Raw genomic sequence first — 21775 nt, 5'->3', positions numbered from 1 at the left:
CACGAAGGACGTGTATGTCACGTCAATAAAAAGCAAAAAATACGTTTAAAAAAAAAATCCTTTCGAAATCCCCCATTATGTCCGGTACGCCGTTTATCTTCACGTTTTCCGAAGGTGGAATTTTTCTGAAATTTACGACAATCCGAAACGGCATTATAATGCAACGGCGGGAAAGGGCCACGAATCAGGGTTAACAGCTGTAAAACGAAAGGACACGTAGGGCTCGTTAACCCACGACGGCCCTAATACAATTTCGAGTCTCGCTGATTGTCCCTTTATTGTTTTTGTTTCAAAAGATCCGATTTCTTGTACGTTTTGAACAACGGAGAAAATTAATTGGGCCAGCATCTCGTCGAGTCCATTTGTCACAAAACCCTGCAGATTTGTTTAAAACCGTCACAATTACTTAGATCAATGATAATTTCTTAAATTAACAACGCACAAGCAAATATTTCGATGTTAGCAAAAAATCCTTATTAGAACCCAACAAACCTCATTAATAAAAAAAATCATTAAAATTGTCCTTCAAATGGGTTTATTAAAGAAAAATCCTTTCACAACTTTCCAAATTATCACTAAGACAAAATAATTAACGTTGTGTTAACCGAGAAGACAATGAACGTTACTAGAAATACTTTCATAACGTTCATAATGGATAAAGTTAATGCCGTTAATGGACGTGAAGGGGTTGAAATAAACTCTGCCGTTAAAACAACCCTTTAATTGCAAATTAAAAAAAAAAAAACTTATACATTTAATTATACTGTCGGAATATTCTTCACCCGGAAAAACTCAAACATAATGCGCACTTTTTATTAATGACATCATAAAGCCATGAAAATAGAATAGAAATGAAAATAGAAAAAGATTTCAACTAACATAAGTGAAGACGAGATCACAAATATAGAAAGAAAGATTCTTTCCAGGGAAAAAATATCGAACCTAAGCCTTTCACGTTTTTGGAATCGATAATGAAAAACAGATGTTGCGAGTGTTTTCCAACGAACTTAAATCATCTATTTTTTAAAAACCATAATATTCGATATACGCAAAAATGTTAGACATTTTGGTTAAGAAATAGAACGTATATCGATTTTTTTTTCTTTTTATTGGCCTTATGATCTTGCATATTAGCCATAGTACGAATTCTTGTGTGTTCAAATTGGGGGTTATCGGGAAAAAAGGGCCAGAGGCGACGGTGGGAATCGAACCCACGACCGCGGCGTGAGAGTCTCTCATGCTAACCACTCGGCTACCGCGGTCCCCATATATCGATTTTGGATGATTTTCTAATTGATTAGACAACAAGATGAGTTTGTGCTACCTAACCTATGAAAAATGCGGTGCTAATCGATTAATGCGTTAATTTTAAACACTGGTTGTGAAATCGATCCGACATCGATTTATGATAGGTTATAAGTAATAAAACATCGATTTTAGTAATTTTTACCATCTAACCTGAAAAACGGATTTTTTAGAAACAATTATCTTCGACTAATGCGAAAGGGTAAATATTTTTGTCAAAATATCAGACGTACATCGATGTTTTGTAGTTCAGAATCGATAATTAAACATAGATCTTAGGCGGTTTTCTTTTTCTAACCTAAATCATCGAATTTTAAAAATCAAATATATTCGATTAACGTGAAAAGGTAAACATTTTTGTTAAAGTACATCAATGTTTTATTGTATAGAATCGATTATAAAACATGGATCTTAGGCGGTTTTGCCTTGTAAAAACATCGAATTAAAAAAAAGTAATTATATTCGATTAACTCGAAAAGGTAAACATTTGTGTTAAAGTATCGAACCTACATCGATTTTTGATAGTATAGAATAGACGATTCAACGCGTTTTTGCTTTCTAACCTAAAACAACTGGTTTTTGAAAGAATTTTAATCAATAAATGCGAAATTATTGGACATTGACAATTTGATATTTAGTAAGGTAATTTCGTTCCTAATCGATTTTTGAATTTGGCAATTCGTATAAAACTTTTTTTTTAAATTGTAACTATATCGATGTTTGGTAGATTAGAATCGATTATACAGCATTGATGTAGGCATCCAAACTAGTACATCGTTATCTTATATCTTAAGAAAAAATGTTATTCGATAAGTGCGAAAAGTTTAAAAACTGATGGTTGATATGCGAACGTACATCTGTATTTCATAGTTTATGATGAATTATAAACCATCGATTTTACACTATTTTTTTTTTCTAAAACCATGATTTTAAATAGGAGTGATAATAGAAAATCTTAAATGGTAAGGAACGGCCCTATATAAAAATGAAAAGATGAAAAAAAGAAATGATGAATGAGAAAAAATAGAAGTCGAAATTACTCACACATACACACACGAGAGAGAGAGAGAGAGAGAGAGAGAGAGAGAGAGAGAGAGAGAGAGAGAGAGAGAGAATAAAACACGAAAAAAGAAAAATAAGAGTGGGTTTACTTTTTGAGAAAAAATTAAAATCACGGTGTTTTCCAGTGAACATTTTAAATATTGTAACTGCAAATATTTGAGTTTTGTTCAGGCCAGCAATAATACGTGAAAATGTCTAGCACACACATATGCCTTGTATGTTTTAGTCCCATTGATAAAATAAAATCTACGCCGAATGGTACAAAAGCTATGATTATTAAAAATTCCAAATAAGTTTCGCTCTATTTACACTTGCGTAATTGCATTTCGCGTAAGGACAATTTGTCGAAACGGTCACTATTTTTTTTAAACATTGTTTCATTCTTTATTTATAATGACGATAGGCGATTAAGAGAAATCGTCTCGAATGTGTATCCGCTTTACGTGCTTTACAAGGATTTCAGAAGTCTGGACTTCTTTAGTTTTTAATGAGTTTCTCTCTTGGAGAACTGGACAAAAGTCACGAATCCTTCCTGGAGTTTTTTTTGGCAACGTTAAATGTTTTCATAAAATATTTAAATATAGCATTTAATAGTTGAATCATTCAGTTTAATTCCTTGTAATATGGAAATTTGCAAGCATTCCATTATATACAAAATTCACTATTTTTCGTAGTCCGCTTGACCAATTAATAACATTCAATTAATTAAGGTTTTTTAAGTTTAGATAAAAAAGTCAGTGTCACGAGCGGGATTCGAACCCACGAACTTCGGCTTGATACGCCGCTACTGTACCACTTGACCTATCGTAACCTGATCCCCTCGGGCACTAACTTGCCATCTCAACCCCACCTTTTGAATTTTCCTTCCTTTTTGCCATTTTTCAAGGTCGTGGGTTCGAATCCCGCTCGTGACGCTGACTTTTTTATCTCAACTTAAAACGTCAGCGTCACGAGCGGGATTCGAACCCACGACCTTCGGCTTGATACGCCGCTACTCTACCACTTGAGCTATCGTGACCTGATCCCCTCGGGCACTAATTTTTTCCCTCCTTTTTGCCATTTTTCAAGGTCGTGGGTTCGAATCCCGCTCGTGACGCTGACTTTTTTATCTCAACTTGAAAAACCTTAATTAATTGAATATATACAAATTGTTACTGTTTACACGTTGCTTAAGTTCTAAATGTATCAACAATAATAATCATTTGTGGATATTGACTGGAATGGGAAGGCGGCAGTGAAACAAAGCCGATATATGTTAAACCCGGAAGACCGTCGTGCAGTCGTGAAGACATAGGCATCACCTATACCAGTGGTCGGCAAACCGCGGCTTTTTGACTTCTTGAAAAGGATGACAGGTGCAACAAATGGGATTGTCGCTATTTTTAAAGAAAAACTTAATCACAAGATATTTACTTACCATTGTATTATTCATCAGGAAGCACTATGTGCGCAGACATTTCCTTAAGAAATTTGCTCAGCAGGTTCAATTATAACATAAAATTACATTTATGGTATACACGTAGGATTTTTGAAAGGTTTTGCCAAGCAATAGAGTCAAACCGATTGGGCGATTTGACGTTACTGACGTTTTTGGAGGTTTAGTAATGGGTTTTATGATTTCAATTGGAGCCAGCTTTAAAAGACCTGAGAGAGGGTTGTTACTGTACCAAGGAACTACACAATAACGTATCACGGAAATTTAAGGTACTTCAAGTTCATAGGATTTTTTACTGGTAAGTGATTTATGATGAATGTGACGGGTTGAGGGTAAGAAAGAGTGGGCAGTCTTAAGTCGTGATGAATGAGGAATTTCTTATGGTGAGGTGTGTAGATGTCGGATAAGTATGATGAAAATAGTTAGGATTCCTCGTCAGAAATGCCCTAAGTTTATGTGCAAATTTAAATAGAAATAAATGAATTACATTTTATCGTATTGAAGTTAAATAAAATGCGTTTACATTTAAACAATCCCGTATGCATGTTTTTCCTCGGTAGTTCAAATTAAAATATATCATCTTGTTTGATATTTTTACCTGTAACCTTGTATTTTTTTAAAAGAACGAGAATCGTTTTATTTGTTATTTTCTAATTTCCCTCGACATATCAAACCGCGGGACTGGAATGTTTTTAAAAAATGGTGCCCTCGGATTTTTCGAAAATGAACCAAGGTTGTTCTAATAACAAAGTCGACAACGATGGATAAATGTAAAAAAAACGGAACTCGAACCCTTTTTCGGCAGGCGATAAATTCACAACGGGCCGGACTTTATTTCGCGCTTCGAATAAATTAAGCGAGCAGGTGTAGCAATACGTATAATATGTTTTAAAAGGGGCCCAGTATGGAGGGAATGAAAACAAGTTTGCAATTTAGAACTGCACAGAAAGAGATCCGAACGATTCGATACTGTGCGCGGGTGGTTTCGCTGTTTCGGGCCCCGTTTGACGATTGTTTTACACATTAGACCTTGTTCAAGGTGAAGGAATAATGTTTGAACAGGGCAAATTAGAAAGCAAACAACGTACAATATTTACATTCGACTAACTCTTTGTACCTTTTCTCGCCCGCCCAACTTTGAGCCCTTTATTGATAATTAAACAATTTCTTCAAATGTTTACTCATTAAAATTTCATTTACCAGTTTTTTATACTTTTTCCGCTAATAACGCCAACTCACTTAAGGACCCTTAATATTAATCATAGCTACAAAAGTAAAAGAATTTGAAAATGACGCGGAAAACGTTTGAAAATAGCGTCAACGGAGAAGATATAGATGTATGTTTACAGGCAACTCGCGTCACAAACTTTTCCACCTACAGAGTGACATAAAAATTCGCATGAATAAATTTGCAATCTTATTGCAAAATGATTATTTACAAAACGTGTGATGCGGTCTAGTGTGACGTAGGTTTCAGAAAAATATTTTCTTTATCGTGCCAACGTTTCGATCTTTATTGAGATCATCTTCAGGGCCTGGGATCTACATTGTTTAAATTTAACAAAAACATGTCGGATATGGAAAAAAGTGAATTTATACAATGCATATAAATATTTTTTTTATAATCACCTATAATTTTATAGTCACTAATCACCATACATTTATTGCAAAAATTCACGGAAAGGTAGGCATATTTCATAAAAAGTTCATCGTTTAATAAGATTTCTAGCTGGATACACTTTTCTTTAATTACCTACAACCAAAATGAAGTAATTGTACGTTAAATGGGAAAAAAGTGTAAAAAAGTAATAAATGTAATTCATCTTTTTGTCCTGGGCAAAAATTATTTTTCAATTTTAAGTTAATAAAAAAATGATTATTCGGAAATCGTGAGAAGGGGTCTGGTGTGACGTAGGTTTCAGAAAAACATTTTGTTTATCGTGCCAACGTTTCGACCTTTATTGAGATAATCTTCAGGGCTCTAAGTGTTTCTTTTCTGCGTAATTGTGGGCACTATCAACACGACACACAAGAATAGCACAATTACGCAGAAAACAAAAACTTTGAGCCCGAAGATGATCTCAATAAAGATCGAAACGTTGGGACGATAAAGAAAATGTTTTTCTGAAACATAAGTCACACCAGACCGCATCTCACGATTTCTGAATAATCATCACTAACGGTTACTAATCACCACACATTAATAAATTTAAAAAAATGGTGAACAACCAAATTCAGCTTTTAAAAGATTTTTCAACAGATTAAAGTTGGTTTTTTCAACGTACGTGTTGTTGTTTTTCCTTTTTGTCTCTGTTTAGTGTAGATATTTTGTCTTGTTTTTCTTCTTTCATTGTTCGCTTTGTTTATTGTCCCTTTTCAGCTGTTTTGTTCAACCTTTCTATCTTTTTTTTTATAAAGTTAAAGTCGGTAAATAAATTTTGCCCAGGATAAAAAAAGTTTAATTTATTCCTTTAGTTTACTACATTAACCTCATCCTCCGTTTTCACGCCATCACCAAATTTTTAGCATTAGCATTTACCATAAAATTTCTGAATTTGGTTTCATATACTATCAGAAAGAACTATATTGCTGGAATGTTATTAAACGATGTTTTAGGGATGGTTAGGGTTTTTTTTTTTTTTTTTTTTTATTGGCCTTATGATCTTTGCATATTAGCCATGACGAATTCTTATATATGTTGTTCAAATTGGGGGTTATCGGGAAAAAAGGGCCAGAGGCGACGGTGGGAATCGAACCCACGACCGCGGCGTGAGAGTCTCTCATGTTAACCACTCGGCTACCGCGGTCCCCTTAAACGATGTTTTTGTGAAACACCACTATGTAAGGGATTAAGGAGTCTCGCGTTAGGAATGTGTAGAAAGGGCTCGAGCCGTTCGGTTTAGGATGGATCGAGAGGTTGGTTAAACTTTCGGCATCGGGAATGTATCAGTTCGTTGACAAAAGGAATGATGAAGTTGTTGTGGATAAGGAGTTTAATGAAGTAGTATGGAGCTTTGATGAAATTTTCTGACTTTGGATGCTCCGGTTGTGGTAGTCTTGGCAGAACCGCAAAGTTCCCACCTTGTGTCCAAAGTGGTCGCAGTAAAGTCTTGGATCAGATTTCTTTGTGACTCAAGTCTTATGATGGGATTCGTTTTCAATCTACTATCTAGATATAGTCCTAGACAGTTACCTTCAATGGAAATAGGTATCTCTTTGTTGTTGATATGTAGTACATTGTTCTTCATTCAGTCTTGTCCTCCACTTTTTGCACTGGTCTTCAATAAGCTCAAGGTGTTTTTGGATGATGAACTTAGCTTGGATAGGATTCGAATTAGAGTACAAAACTGCGATATCTGAAGAGCAGTTTGAAATTCGAGAAGTTGACTGATTTTTCACTTCGCTCGATTGGACTGACTAATGACGAAGTAGTGAAGTAGAATATTTAATTCTGGAGGATATTTTTTAATATAAAAACACACAATTAAGGCATTCTCCGAAGGCAAAAACTGATATGTTTTTAACTAGGGTTGCGCAATGATAAGTGATAATGTCGATATGCTAAAGGTAAAAAAATAGTTTTCTTTTAAAAAAAAGAGGCTGTGTTTTCAAATCCGTGTGTATTTATTGAGTTTTGAACGTTGTGAAAGCTTTAGTAATTATAGCTGTGCGGGCACGCCAGATAAGTCCCTTGTGGGTCGGGGTGGGTACGTGAGATGAAGGCGAATTGGTCCGGGAAGGTCCGACGCACACACACGTACCACCATGATTTACCATCCTGGCCCCACTCATAACCCTTCCCCTTTGATTTCTTCGGGGGTGAAACGGCGTTTTCTTAACACGATTCCCACCATGTTCCATTACGGCGATGAATAAATTGGGAGGAACGTACTCTTCGTTCATATAAACGGCCTATTTAGTTTACAGACATTTCACACGGGCCGGTGTACTCTGTACATCGTACCTCTCCTAATCTCATCGGGCCTAAACACCCAGGAACAATGTGGGGGGCTTAAACATTCGAAACTTCCCCTAATCCTATGCGAGACCTGACCCCGCAATTCGATTGTAAACCCTTTGGTCGAATCAACTCAACAAAAAAAAACGCAAAAATAAACAGTTAATATGGTATCTACGGTTGTTTATCTGTAATAGATAATATCGAACTATCAAATCAATCAGGAATGAAACACTTCAGTATTTGGCAATATATAATACGTTCAATTTTTGGAATCGATACATTGTAAAGATTATAGTGTTTCAATAGTACCAATTTTTAACATCGGAGAGTTTTAATCGTTTATCTTTTATAGCGAAAATTAATGTTAAAGAAACGATGTTTAATATCGATTTTTTTCCACAAGATAGAGGTTATGTTTTATCAAGTTTAATGGTTAGAATCGATAAACGATATAATCGATATTTTAGTGATAAAAAACTGTTCTATCGATATTTTCTTGTAAAAGATGCTCAATTTTTACCTGATATGTTTTCCTCCGTGGAAGTTTTCTATGGACGTGTATATATCATAGTGGTTTTTATCAATATTTGAACCATGAAGAATATAAATATTCATGAAAAAAGGGTATACATTTTCACCTCAATTTTTGTCCTCCGGGGAAGGCTTCATTTCAGGGCTTTGTATAAATCGACAATGAATATCGAATAATATAAAACCTATTATCGATAATACTCTCGATATTAAGTTTTGTACTTTCTATAAAAATGTTATTATCGGATTTTACAGTTAGATCCTGGATGGTTATTAATAATCTAATATATCGGTATTTAAAAAAAAAGTTTTTTCAAAACGCAGAAGGTTATAATAAATAATCGAAGTTGGTGTCCGAGTGGATCGAAGTCACGATAGCTCAAGTGATAGAGTAGCGGCGTATCAAGCCGAAGATCGTGGGTTCGAATCCCGCTCGTGACAGTGACTTTTTTATCTGAACTAAAAACCTTAATTAATTTAACGATAATAGTTGGTCACGATAACTAGTGAATTGAATAAGTTTAAATGAAGTATATCTTCACTAAAGCTCTCCGTGGCCATTTCATTTGTCGCCGAGAATCAAATAGATTACACAACATTTGAAAAATGGCAAAAAAGAGGGAAAATTCAAAAGGTGCGGTTGAGATGGGAAGTTGGTGTCCGAGTGGATCGAAGTCACGATCGCTTTGGTGGTAGAGTAGCGGCGTATCAAGCCGAAGGTCGTGGGTTCGAATCCCGCTCGTGACATTGAATTTTTATCACAACTACAAACTTAATTAATTGAACGATATTAATTGGTCAAGCGGACTACGAAAACTAGTGAATATAATAAATAATAATAAAAAATAATATAATAAATCCGATGTTTATACAAAAAACACAGATTTTTCAATGTACCGATGTTTTTCGAAGTTAGCATGTCTTGTGTGTTTGTTTGTATCAGGAAAATCGATGTTTTTAAGGAACGATTTTTTTAACCCCATGTCTCCACGAACAGAAAAAATGTTGCCGAAAATATTTTGCCTAAGATATTAATCTTTGACGTTTTGGTACGTTGGCTATGCACCGATCTCTGTGCGTTTTGACCCGTATTTTTGTACAATGTACTTTATTTATAATTACTGTTTAATTTATCATGTTGGAGGTTTTGTTCATTCGATTTTGTCACGTGTACATCACTTTACGTCATACAATAATGGAACTGTTGAAAGGAGCCGATAGTTGTAAAGTACAGGGCAGGGGGTCGTAACAGAATTTACACCTGTGCTGCGCCCACCTTCCCGAGTCCTAATAATTATAAACCGCATCATAGAGGTGATCCCCGTCGTCGTTGATCCTATTACGGCGTACGACGGATGAACGCTAATCTCTCTGGATGCGGGACATTAGTACACGTGGGCAAATTAGCCTTTCTTTATACAACGAAGGGGAATTATTACTTACCACCGTGTATGCATCCCTCGTATATCGCGTTTATGTACTTGCCCCAGGTGCGTACGGAGACAGTTACGATGGGGAGGCATCACCTGGGACCCGTCACTGGCGGCGGCCGATTAAATCGATGTTATTGTCACGGTTTTGTTTTTAAACCGACTTTTAGCACTAATCCAACCTCTGTTTAGTTTACCCCAGGTCGTATCTAAATTCAATTCGCCTGATAAAATTAATCCACAACGCCATATGTTAAGTGCATATGATTTCATTCTGTTTAATCCAGAATAAAAACAAACGTAAATAACCACGCAGAAACAATCTGCCAAATAGATTAACAGTACCGGTAGATCCAATCAAATTTGCATGTAATAAAGTACGGAAGGGAAAAAATATTAAAAAAGTCTCATTGCTTGAAAGATGTAGTAGTCAGAAGGTGCGAGGGCAGGACCTGACCTGACCTATGAGGACTCTGTTAGAAGTCCCATACGGTTCTTTCCCCGCATCATTCCATTTAACAAAGTTGCTTATCGCTACATAAATATTGTCTTCTTGAGGAGTTATTTCATTGTTAGACGATACTAGAAAGAAAACGCGTCTTATAGTTCGAATTAAATAGTAGTCTAATGGAGCAAGATTTAGAATGCTTGATTGTGAACAGTTCCTAAATTTTCTATGCCATCTATACTATTTTAAACCAATGAACATTCATTCACTTAAAGAATTTACTTGTCGGTACGAAATAAGTAGCAAAAGCCGTGTATAAAAAAGATGTAGTTGGAGGAAAATTAGAACTATAAGGTTCAATCCTTTTTTTAAAAAGATAATTCCTTCTCACAGTAAGTTGTTTTTCAACGATCCGGATTTCGAGCCTTTTAGCTCATCATCAGGTTGAAGGACTTCTACAACCACGTCTCTCGACATGAATTGCCAAAGTGAACCGCTGATACCTCCGCCAACGCGACGTTCCAATTATCAGCTGATTTTTTTAATGACGCTCAATTTGAACGTGCGAAACGCGGAAATTATAACACAAATAAATATTAGAATAATAAATACTTAATATTACTATAAATTACTATAAAAATAATAACAATTAAAATGGTTAGATTAATTATTTGGATGTTTGATATTATTTATGTACATATTTAAAATGGGAGGTAGATCAAAATCTGTTATATTATTAATGCATTTATCACCATGTTCAATTTTACATTTTTTAATTTCAAATTTCTCAAACCAATCTAGTTCTTTCCCTTTGTTGAAACTATGTAACACTCTTGTATTTAAATTTGAATTTAAATTATGTTTTGTTTCTTTTAGATGGTCTTAAATTCCGAAAATTTGCTCGATTTATTCAAGAGTTCTTTTACTCTCGTTTTTATTTCTCTACCGCTTTGACCTATTTATTTAATATTACAATCATTACAATTGAGTTGATAAACCCCGCTTTTTGCCAAGTTGTCTACCTTGTATTTAGGTTTTGACAGGATGTTTTTGAGTGAAACCGTACTTATAAAAGTTAAATACTTTTCAAAAGGATAGTTCCTACTCACAGTAAGTTGTTTTGCAACGATCCGGATTTCGAGCTTTTTAGCTCATCATCAGGTTGAAGGACTTCTACAACCACGTCTCTCGACATGAATTGCCAAAGCGAACCGCTGATACCTCCGCCAACGCGACGTTCCAATTAGCAGCTGATTTTTTTTAATGGCGCTCAATTTGAACGTGCGAAACGCGGAAATTATAACACAAATAAATATTATACCAGTAAATACTTAATATTATTAAATTACTATAAATTAATTCCGAAAATTTGCTCGATTTAGGCAAGTGTTCTTTTACTCTTGTTTTTATTTCTCTGCCGCTTTGTCCTATATATTTAATATCACAATCATTACGACTAAGTTTGAAAATCCAGCTTTTTGCCAAGTGGTCTGCTTTGTCTTTAGGTTTTGATAGGATGTTTTTAAGTGAACCCGTACTTCTAAAAGCTATTCTAAAACCTTCTTGTCCAATTTAAGAAAACCCACAACTACACTATGAAACCAGCTGATTCTTCCCACCCATGGTCCCAAAAGGCTGCTGGTTTCATTTGGCTCATAGACCGGATGTTAAAACTTCCGCTAACACCTGATAACTATAAAAAAGAATTAAAAACTATTAAAACCTTAGCAAAAAACAACGGGTATCAAGAAATATTTATTGATAGGTTGCTAGTTAAAAGAATAAAAAAATTAACTTTAAACGAATCAACAATAGGACTCAGTCACCCCACCACAAATGAATCAGTAGGTTTCCGTTGTTTGCCATACATTGGTGAATTATCGCAAAAAGTTAGTAAAATTTTTAAACAAGAAGGTTTTAGAATAGCTTTTAGAAGTACGGGTTCACTTAAAAACATCCTCTCAAAACCTAAAGACAAAGTAGACAACTTGGCAAAAAGTGGGGTTTACCAACTCAATTGTAATGATTGTGATATTAAATATATAGGACAAAGCGGTAGAGAAATAAAAACAAGAGTAAAAGAACACTTGCCTAAATCGAGCAAATTTTCGGAATTTAAGGACCATCTAAAAGAAACAAAACATAATTTCAATTCAAATTTAAATACAAGAGTGTTACATAGTTTCAACAAAGGGAAAGAACTAGATTGGTTTGAGAAATTTGAAATTAAAAAATGTAAAATTGAACATGGTGATAAATGCATTAATAATATAACAGATTTTGATCTACCTCCCATTTTAAATATGTACATAAATAATATCAAACATCCAAATAATTAATCTAATTATTTTAATTGTTATTATTTTTATAGTAATTTATAGTAATATTAAGTATTTATTATTCTAATATTTATTTGTGTTATAATTTCCGCGTTTCGCACGTTCAAATTGAGCGTCATTAAAAAAATCAGCTGATAATTGGAACGTCGCGTTGGCGGAGGTATCAGCGGTTCACTTTGGCAATTCATGTCGAGAGACGTGGTTGTAGAAGTCCTTCAACCTGATGATGAGCTAAAAGGCTCGAAATCCGGATCGTTGCAAAAAACTTACTGTGAGTAGGAACTATCTATAAAAAAAAAAAATGGATTGAACACAATACACATACTCCACCATTTATCATTTCTACTATAAGGTTCATATTCTTTTGAAACAAACCTCGCCTCATATATTGCGATGTGGTATCTCCTATCGAGAGATTTTTTTACCTAAAGTTGATATCGGTATGTGTGTGTCATAGCTCGTATGTGGTGGTAGTCTGATGAGCTAGATCAAAACTATAGGCTATATATCCAAATGGAAAAAAACCCGATTTCTATTCGCCAATGTGGCATTTACTCTCCCAATAATATTTACCTAAACAAGTATATTGGTATGTCTGTGCTGTTACTTGTACGTGGTGGTAATTTGAAGGAGGATTGACAGGACTATTGGTAACCGCCTTTCTGAAACCCATCTCCCTTCCTGTTTACCAATGTGGCATCTGCTCTCCTAACATTATTTAACTAAAGGAGTATATTGGTAAGTATGTGCCATAACGTGTACATGGTGGTAATGTGAAGGAGGATGGAGGCCAGTATACTGTAAGGTCATGTTCTTCGGAAACCAAATTCGCCTCATATAAACTAATGTGGCATCTGCTTAAGAAGAATATTGGTATGCCTCTGTTATAGTTCGTAGTGGTGGTAGTCTGATGAGTAAGATCAAGATTATGGGGTATATTTCCAAATGGGAAAAAAACCTTACTTCTTATTCTCCAACGTGGCATCTGCTCACTCAATATCATTAGCCTAAAGATGAATATTGATTAGTGCCATTGCTCGTGATGGTAGTCTGAATGAAGAAAGTCAATACTATATGGCATCTACCATTATGAAAAAAAAATTGGTTTCCTAGTTAACAACGTGGTATATGGTCTCTAAACACTATTTGCAATTTATGTACTGGTATGTCTCTGTCTAGCTCATAACTAGGTGGTAGTCTGATAGAGCATGGTCAGAACTATAGGTTGAATGCGGTGATAGTTATTTCATACAATTTGCTGCCTAACAAACTTTATTATCTACTATATAATACCATATGTAGAGATCGTTCACTTAAGGAGAATTTCCAAGGCGAAAATCGGGGAAAGACATATGCCATTGCTTGGATGAAGTAACGGTACGAAATATTATCAGGATTGTGATGATTGTCAAAACGTTTTTCACTAAGGAATTCCGTACATGGAAGAGGTTGTCTGAAACACCAAAATGAGGACTGAAGGCTGAACTCGGTCTTAGCATTCTATTATATATGATATTTCGATCACAATAAGCATTAATCTAGACGATGTCTTTGCTCGTGTGGAATTTTCATTGTTTCTTTAAAGTTTCCCTTGTTGGTGATTTTTACTTTATTTTTTGACACCGGCAACTATTTCTGGTTACTACAGCAATTGTAGTATTTGAAAGTTGACACTTTGATTTCCAGGATGTAGAAAAGACTCTTGAATTTAGTTTATACCTATAACTTTTTTAAACCCACAGTTTAGAATATGGTAACTGTCTCCCCCGAAGTAAGCTTCGCCCTTTTGGTAAATTTATCTAGGAAAAGTTGCCTGCCCTCTTCTGTCTACATTTTAGCCGTGTGGGGCGTTTTCATTCTAATAAACTTGTTAGATATTCTAACGTCGACTTTGTGAAATTCGAGATCGTGGACGGAATAATCAATAACCGTAAAGTTTGCTTACGGCTGAATGGGGAAACATCAAGATTTAAGTCTTTAAGGCCGTGGAAGGAGCCAATATCACTCGAGATCAACACTGAAAATCCTCCGATCCCTCTTATATTCATATATCGCGGAAGGGTGGTGGGTATTTACCGAGGTAAAGCTAAGATTATTAAGAAGAGCCAGTGAAATATACTTTCCCCGTGGTGTTCGTCTACTTTTTATTAAGGGGGTGGTTCAATTCTCGACTCTCTCATTAACATATGCCATTAGCCCAACATGTTTTTACACGTACGCCCCCCCACCCTTTGTGCCTTGTGTTATATGCCCGGCTCGGCCGGTTCATTAAAGCGCAATATCACTTCGGTCCTCCCTGTGACGAGGGACAACTCTTTTGAACCCGGCTCATACATATTTACCACCCTTAATCACCTATTGCTTCCCGTCTCCAGGCCCTTACAAAACCCATAAGGGATTCTTCGAAAAAGCCCTTCTTTATTTGGAAATCAAGAAAGAAAAAACATCAGTTCATATCGATGATGTATCTTTTTACCCCAGGCTGAAATATTTCTCACAAAGCTAATATAAAACTAGCGAGTGGGTGAGAAAGATTCCATTCATTTGTCAATGAGGTGACTACAAAGTAGCACTGCGTCCATTAAAATATGACTGTTGTGCTCTTCCACTGTCCAGCTTTTTTAGGCTGTTTATTAGTCTTCATCACCTTGATAGTTGCTTCTTATAAATATAAGACTGATTTCACCCTTTATTTACTTCTAAGTAGTTTTACAGTTTTACCTTATCCTAACCCCACCTTTTGAATTTGAGATGAGAAGTTAGTGGCGGAGTGGATGGAAGTCACCATAGCTCAAGTGATAGAGCAGCGGCGTATCTAGCCGAAGATCATGGGTTCGAATCCCACTCGTGACACTGACTTTTTTATCTCAACTAGAAACCTTAATTAATTGAAAGTTACTAATTGGTCAAGCGGACCACGAAAACTAATGAATTTAATGAGTACCATATAATGTTTACTGTACTTGTTAGAACCTATGTAGATGTTTTCTGCCATGCCAAGTTGTTTAAAGTGCTTATTGAGTTCGGTTAGCAGATCCGCAATGGGACTGAGTATTTTTCTTGGTGCAGAAAAAATATAGTATGGTTTTGCGACTATTGTCTGGAGATGACCTGAGTAGTTCGACCAGGTATGAGGTTTCAACATGATTCGACAATTGCTCGATTGTTATGTTAGCTCAGAATTGTACAGAAATGTTCTAGGCCTTAGGCTACTAGTGGTGCTCAGGCTGTTCCCATCTATATTACTCTTCATTTTGGTCTATATGTCTTGGAATCCACAATGTTCTCTATTCCTACTCCTTCCACGGCATTCATGCTGTCCCATACTTTACATGATATGTCGGGGAGTGTGGACAATGTGGCCTCTAGTTAACAAAGATTAGTTACATAAAGAAGTATAGCATGTATAGTTTGAAGGAGAAAGGTCAGGACAGTAGATTGAAACTGTTCCATTCAATTCGCAAATTTTCTAACTACCGAACTCCTCATATCTTGGAAGATTAAATACTTTAGATCATTCACATAGTTAGGACTACAAGGCTTGATCGGGCAAAGTACAGGCCAAGTGCCATCTGCTCTCCAATGATTATTAACATAAAGACTTATATTATCAAGTCTGTGTTATTGGTTCTATGTGTTGGTCATCTGAAGGAGAAAGGTCAAGACTATGTGGTACACGCCCTTTTGCAATTAACCTCGCTTCCTATATACCAATGTGGCATCTTCTTTCCCAACATTATATAATTAAAAAAGTATATTGATATGTTTGTTTCATTATTCGTTCGTGGTGACGATCTGAAGGAGGAAGGTCAAGTCTGTAGTGTATATGCCTTTATTCCAAGTCTATTTACCTGAAGATGAATAATGTTATGTCTGATCATACTAGTTTATGGTGATCATCTGAAGGATAGGTTAGGATTATAAGGTACGCTTCCTTAAGAAACAAACCACGCTTGCACGTCACCAACATGGTTTATGCTCTCCAAGCACTATTTGACTAAACAAGTATATTGGTCTATGTCAAATGTTCTATCCAGTTCGGAAATTTGCTATCCACCACACGCTTTACAGCTTGTAAAAGGTGATACTCTGGAGCAGTCAGGTCTTTTTTTTTACGAGGGTTCGCAACAGCAGAGGTCATATCAACCTTCAGGGTGCCGGTGTTTTTGAAAAAAAGCCTATTTGTAAGTATGTCGGGTTCGAATGCAGGGCCGCTGGATTCGAAACCGAGACCTTCACCTTACAGTGATGAGCGCCGTGTCAACGCCTAAACCCTTGCTGCCACCGACGCCCCCGAAAATCAGGTCTAAAGGTTTCGGTCGCACGACATTGTGGCAACTTATTATTTACCTAAAGAATTTTATTAGCATGTAACCATAGCTCGTGCGTGGTGGCAGTCTGAAGGAAGAAGGTCAAGTATACAGGGTATTCTTGTTATATCTACGTCATAGGTCGTACGTGGTAGCCTAAAGGAGCAACGTCGACATTGTAAGATATTTTTCTTGTGTTTAGCCACGACTCGTATGCGGTGGTAGCCTGAAGGAGTAACAGACGATAGGTATATACCACCGGCGTTTCCTAATCACTAAAGTGGCATCTAATCTCCAAAAGTTATTTATATCAAAAAATCGGTATTGGTATTTCCATGTCGTCTATGGGCAAGAATATAGGTATATTCTCATTAAATAAACCCGTCTTCCTGTTTATAAACGTAGCCTCGGCTCGTAGGTCGTAAGGGTTTTAGGCTGCTCGTCCATTGGAACCGAACTACGACGGCCGTTCAACATCTGAACTATTTGACCAAACGGACGACCGGGAATATAGCCGAACGCCGTCGTCCACTGTAGCCGATTTTCGTCAGTTCACGACACAGCCCAAATGGATCTAGAAGATTTGTTGCTGCTTCTTAGTTTACATACAAATGGTATGAAAGAAATAAACAAAAATATTGGAAGTTCCATTTCTAAAGCTATCCTTGATCACAGCTTACGCTGGACATCTCTCCGATGATAGAGTGGATCACGCATGTCCCAAGAGCCTGCTCCTCAACCGCACTTATCAATTTTTCGCAATCGATCGAAATGAAAACGAAACGAAAAGGTAAGCAAAAAGAATAGAACGGCGTTAAACAATAGTGAGCGTTTGATGCCACGTGGTTGACAGTTGAAGTGGAAGTAACCATCGGCCGAATACGACTGGTAAATCCAACTTTATTTGGATCGGAAAGTGCTTCGGCCGTACACGGCCCAACACGACCGAACGAATTGGTTCTGATGGACGCGTGCTCATTCGTTTCTTCGCTTTTGGATCATCCGGCCCTATTCGGCCGTGCAACGGCCGAGCAAGTTCGGCCGAAAACGGCTCCAGTGGACGGCCTACCTTATAGTCTGAAGGTATAAGGTCACGAGTTAGGGTGCGGTAGATTCTTCAACAATCATGGAAAAAGCATTGTCTTCATTCACAAAACCGTGTCTAACATCTCCTCGCTTTGTTCATTTAAATGTTATAGCTCATCCATGGCCAGGTATTTTTTTCTTTGAACGTTTTTAACAAAAAATTCTACCCTCGGAAAAGGTCGCAGTCTGAGGGAGGTCAATGCTAAAAGATTGGTCCTGCTGATGATTCAGCTGACATATGTCTTCCCAATTTTTCGGTATTGCGATCACAATACGTATTACCCCAGTGATGTAGTAGTCATTTACATGAAAAAAGCATACAAAATCAGCTTCTGAGAATGTTGATTCTAGTTTTAAGATGTGAATCCATTCTAACACATGAATGTAGGGAAAAACTGTCATGGTGTAAAATATGATGACAGTCTTCCCACAAAGTTGACGTTACAAATAGGTCTACCACGTATCGTGAATGTTTATTAAAATATAATGTACCTTTCGAAGAAGAGAAGTGGCATCTGCTCAAAAGCGATTGTAGACTGATGGAGCAAGGTCAGGTCAAATTAACGCGGTGGAAGCTCGATTCCATCCAGTCGGATTTTTTTCTTCTTCGTATATAAACCGTACCATCATACCGTATATACGGAAAGTATGAACTACCTTCATTTCAATGTGTATTTCATATCGTTTGACACTTGGTAAAACAATGAAACCTTTTTGTTCAGCCGGGTTGTCTAAGTTCGAGCCATTCGTGGCAATCTATGTGATGCAGTGGTTTTTTTTATAGCTTTATTAATACAACTAAAAGGTGTTTTAACGGCTGTGGTTATTTCACCACAGTACCATTAACTTTTATATTCATTAAAGGCGGCTATATATTTTGAACACTTGCCTAGGACCTTAAAATACCGTAGATAGTATAGTCTTAAGGGAAATTTTTTTTATTTTTAGTTTATCGTTTTTTTTCTGTTTACTCTTGATAATAAAGAAATTGGCGACAACTGCTTACAGAGTTGCCCAGGTTGAAAGTTTTCACCCGAGGGGCAGCCGCTTCGCGTGCACAAGACGCCTACGCTATTAATATTGCGTTACGCCTTCATCAGTGAGGTTCGTGCTGGCTGATGGACGTATAAATTTCCGGCGAATTGTGTACCGACTTGTATGAGTATTGATTCGGCTAATGTTCAAACGCGTCACGAGTGAAATAATTTGTTTTCCTATGGGAGAAAAAGGGGAGAAGTTACCGGATCAATTCCATTGATAAATTTAGCCCCTCGTTATCAATTTGAAAGAGTGTGAAGCAATTGTGTTTTGACCGCAGAAAAATAATCTCCTATTTGTACCTTTTTGGCGAAATCATCTTGAAGGGATAAATAGAAAAATAGACTTTTTCTCTTTTAGAGTCAATTGTCCCAAAGCGGCAGTCTACACTAGAACTGTTTACTCTGTTGAAGAGGCGGGAAGTTTTTCTTTTCCTATTCTATCGGTAGTCCAATTGTTAGTTTTATAGTTGGGCGGAAGAACGTTAACGGCAGTCTTCGCAACGATCCGAGTTTCTCTGAAGGGGCCGAGAATTAGAAAAACTTTTCATAGCCCAAAGGTAAACTGTTGTGATCCCAATGCTACTTGTTATCCCGGTGGTAGAAAAGGTTTCTTTCTTAGCGGGGTTTTCGGGATAAAAGCCAAATTCTCATCTATGTCAGTGTGATGTGCTTATTAAAAAATATGATAGCTTTTAAACCGATGGTGTTTCTTAAATGAATGTGCGAGTATTTACCTTGCTCCTTCATTAGCACCTCTGAGTTTTGATTCGAAGGTGTTTCTTAAATTAATTTACGAGTCCTAACCTTAGCGCCCATGTACATTTCCACAAACCTGACCATAAAAAAAAAAACGTGGATACAATACAGCTTCCAAATATTTCGATAAAACTCCGATGAGTGTAATTCCGATGTCGATATGTAAAAATAATCGTTTTCATATACCGATGGTTGAAAACAACGATGTTTTTGATAAAATATCCGAGAACATAATTGTATCAAAGTAACAGATAAAATATCGGTACGACTGTACTTATGTATAGACGTATTTCATAAAATATCTGTACTCTTGTATACAGGGTGAGTCATTTTTTGACGCACAATTGGAAAATCAACGTGGGTGCGTTTAAATCTGACTCAAGGCCTATTTCTTTTGATTTTAACATTAAAAAAAGGAAGTGAGTCAATTTTCGGTGCACCACAGGAAAATCAACGTTGGCACATTTTATTTTGTTACTTTCGTACCAAAATATAGGCGAGTCACTTTTCGACCCACCATTCGTTACAAATTAGTTTTAGTAGGTTGGAAGGAAAATAAACAAAAATTATTCAAACACAATGTAAAAATTTAAAAAAAAATTCTTCACAAATTAATTTGATTAAGGTTTAAGAGTATTTTTTTCTGGTATAGTAAAACAATTAAATAAATGTAATAATCCCCTTTTTTCTGGTAAAGTAAAAAAATTAAATAAATGTAACAATCTCCTTTTTTCTGGTGAAGTAAAAAAAAAATTAAATAAATGTAACAATCCCCTTATTTCTGGTGAAGTAAAACAATTAAATAAGTGTAACAATCCCCGTTTTTCTGGTGAAATAAGACGATTAAATAAATGTAACAATCTCCTTTTTTCTCGTAAAGTAAAAAAATTAAATCAACGTAACAATCTCCTTTTTTCTGATAAAGAAAAAAAATTAAATAAATGTAACAATCTCTTTTTTTCCGGTAAAGTAAAAAAAAAAAAAAGTAACAATCTCCTTTTTTCTGGTGAAGTAAAAAAATTAAATAAATGTAACATCTCCTTTGTTTGCAAACCAAAAATGTTCAAAATCATTATAATAATTGTTCGACAGACCTCCATTTGATGCAACACAGTAGCCTAGTCTATCGTAAAACGATGATCGGACGAAAAAAAATACTCTTAAACCTTAATCAAATTAATTTGTGAAGAATTTTTTTTTTAATTTTTACATTGTGTTTGAATGTTTTAATAATATTGGTTTTGTTTATTTTCCTTCCAACCTACTAAAACTAATTTGTAACGAATGGTGTGTCAAAAAGTGACTCGCCTATTTTTTGGTAGGAGACTAACAAAATAAAATGTGCCGAGTCATAATTAGACGCACTAACGTTGATTTTCCAATGGTGCACCGAAAATTGACTCACTTTTTTTTATTAACGTATTAATCAAAGGAAATAAGCCTCGAGTCAGATTTAAACGCACCCTCGTTGATTTTCCAGTGGTGCGTCAAAAAATGACTCACCCTCTATATTAAAGAATTGGGTAAAATATCGATGCTGATGTATATTTCGGTGTATTGGTTAAAACAACGATATTCTTGGGTATATCGACGTATTTTATAATATATCGATACTCCTCCTTGGTTTATATCAATGTACTTAATAAAATAGCCTTGTATATCGAACTGTTTTTATAGCAAGTATTTGATAAAATGCGTATTTCGAAGTAAATTTCGATATTACATTGATACTCCTGTGTATATCGACATATTATATATATATAAAGAATTGCGTTGTTTTAACCAATACATCGAAATATACATCAGTATCGATATATTTCGATGTATTGGTTAAAAAACGATATTCTTGGATTTATCGACGTATTTTATAATATATCGATACTTCTCCTTGGTTTATATCAATGTACGTAATAAAATAGCCTTATATAAACTGTTTATACAGCAAAGTATTTGATAAAATCGGTATTTCGAAGTAAATTTTGATATTACATTGATACTCCTGTATATATATATATATATATATATATGTATATAAAGTATTGGGTGAAATATCGAATATCAATAGACCTGTA

At 35.7% G+C, this 21775-nt stretch overlaps 1 protein-coding gene across 8 annotated transcripts in view; it reads left to right on the top strand.

Annotated features, from left to right (window-relative positions):
• The window catches only part of LOC106663447 (tyrosine-protein phosphatase Lar), a 312386-nt gene that overhangs the window by 120943 nt on the left and 169668 nt on the right, over nucleotides 1-21775 (top strand). The gene's annotated exons all lie outside the window — the stretch shown is intronic.

This window comes from Cimex lectularius, unplaced genomic scaffold, assembly GCF_000648675.2.
Source record: "Cimex lectularius strain Harlan isolate CLEC.00 unplaced genomic scaffold, Clec_2.1 scaffold334, whole genome shotgun sequence".
In the NCBI taxonomy this organism is placed as follows: Eukaryota; Metazoa; Arthropoda; class Insecta; order Hemiptera; family Cimicidae; genus Cimex; species Cimex lectularius.
Note: the sequence above shows the minus strand (reverse complement) of the source record. Positions and strands in the feature narration are given on the sequence as shown.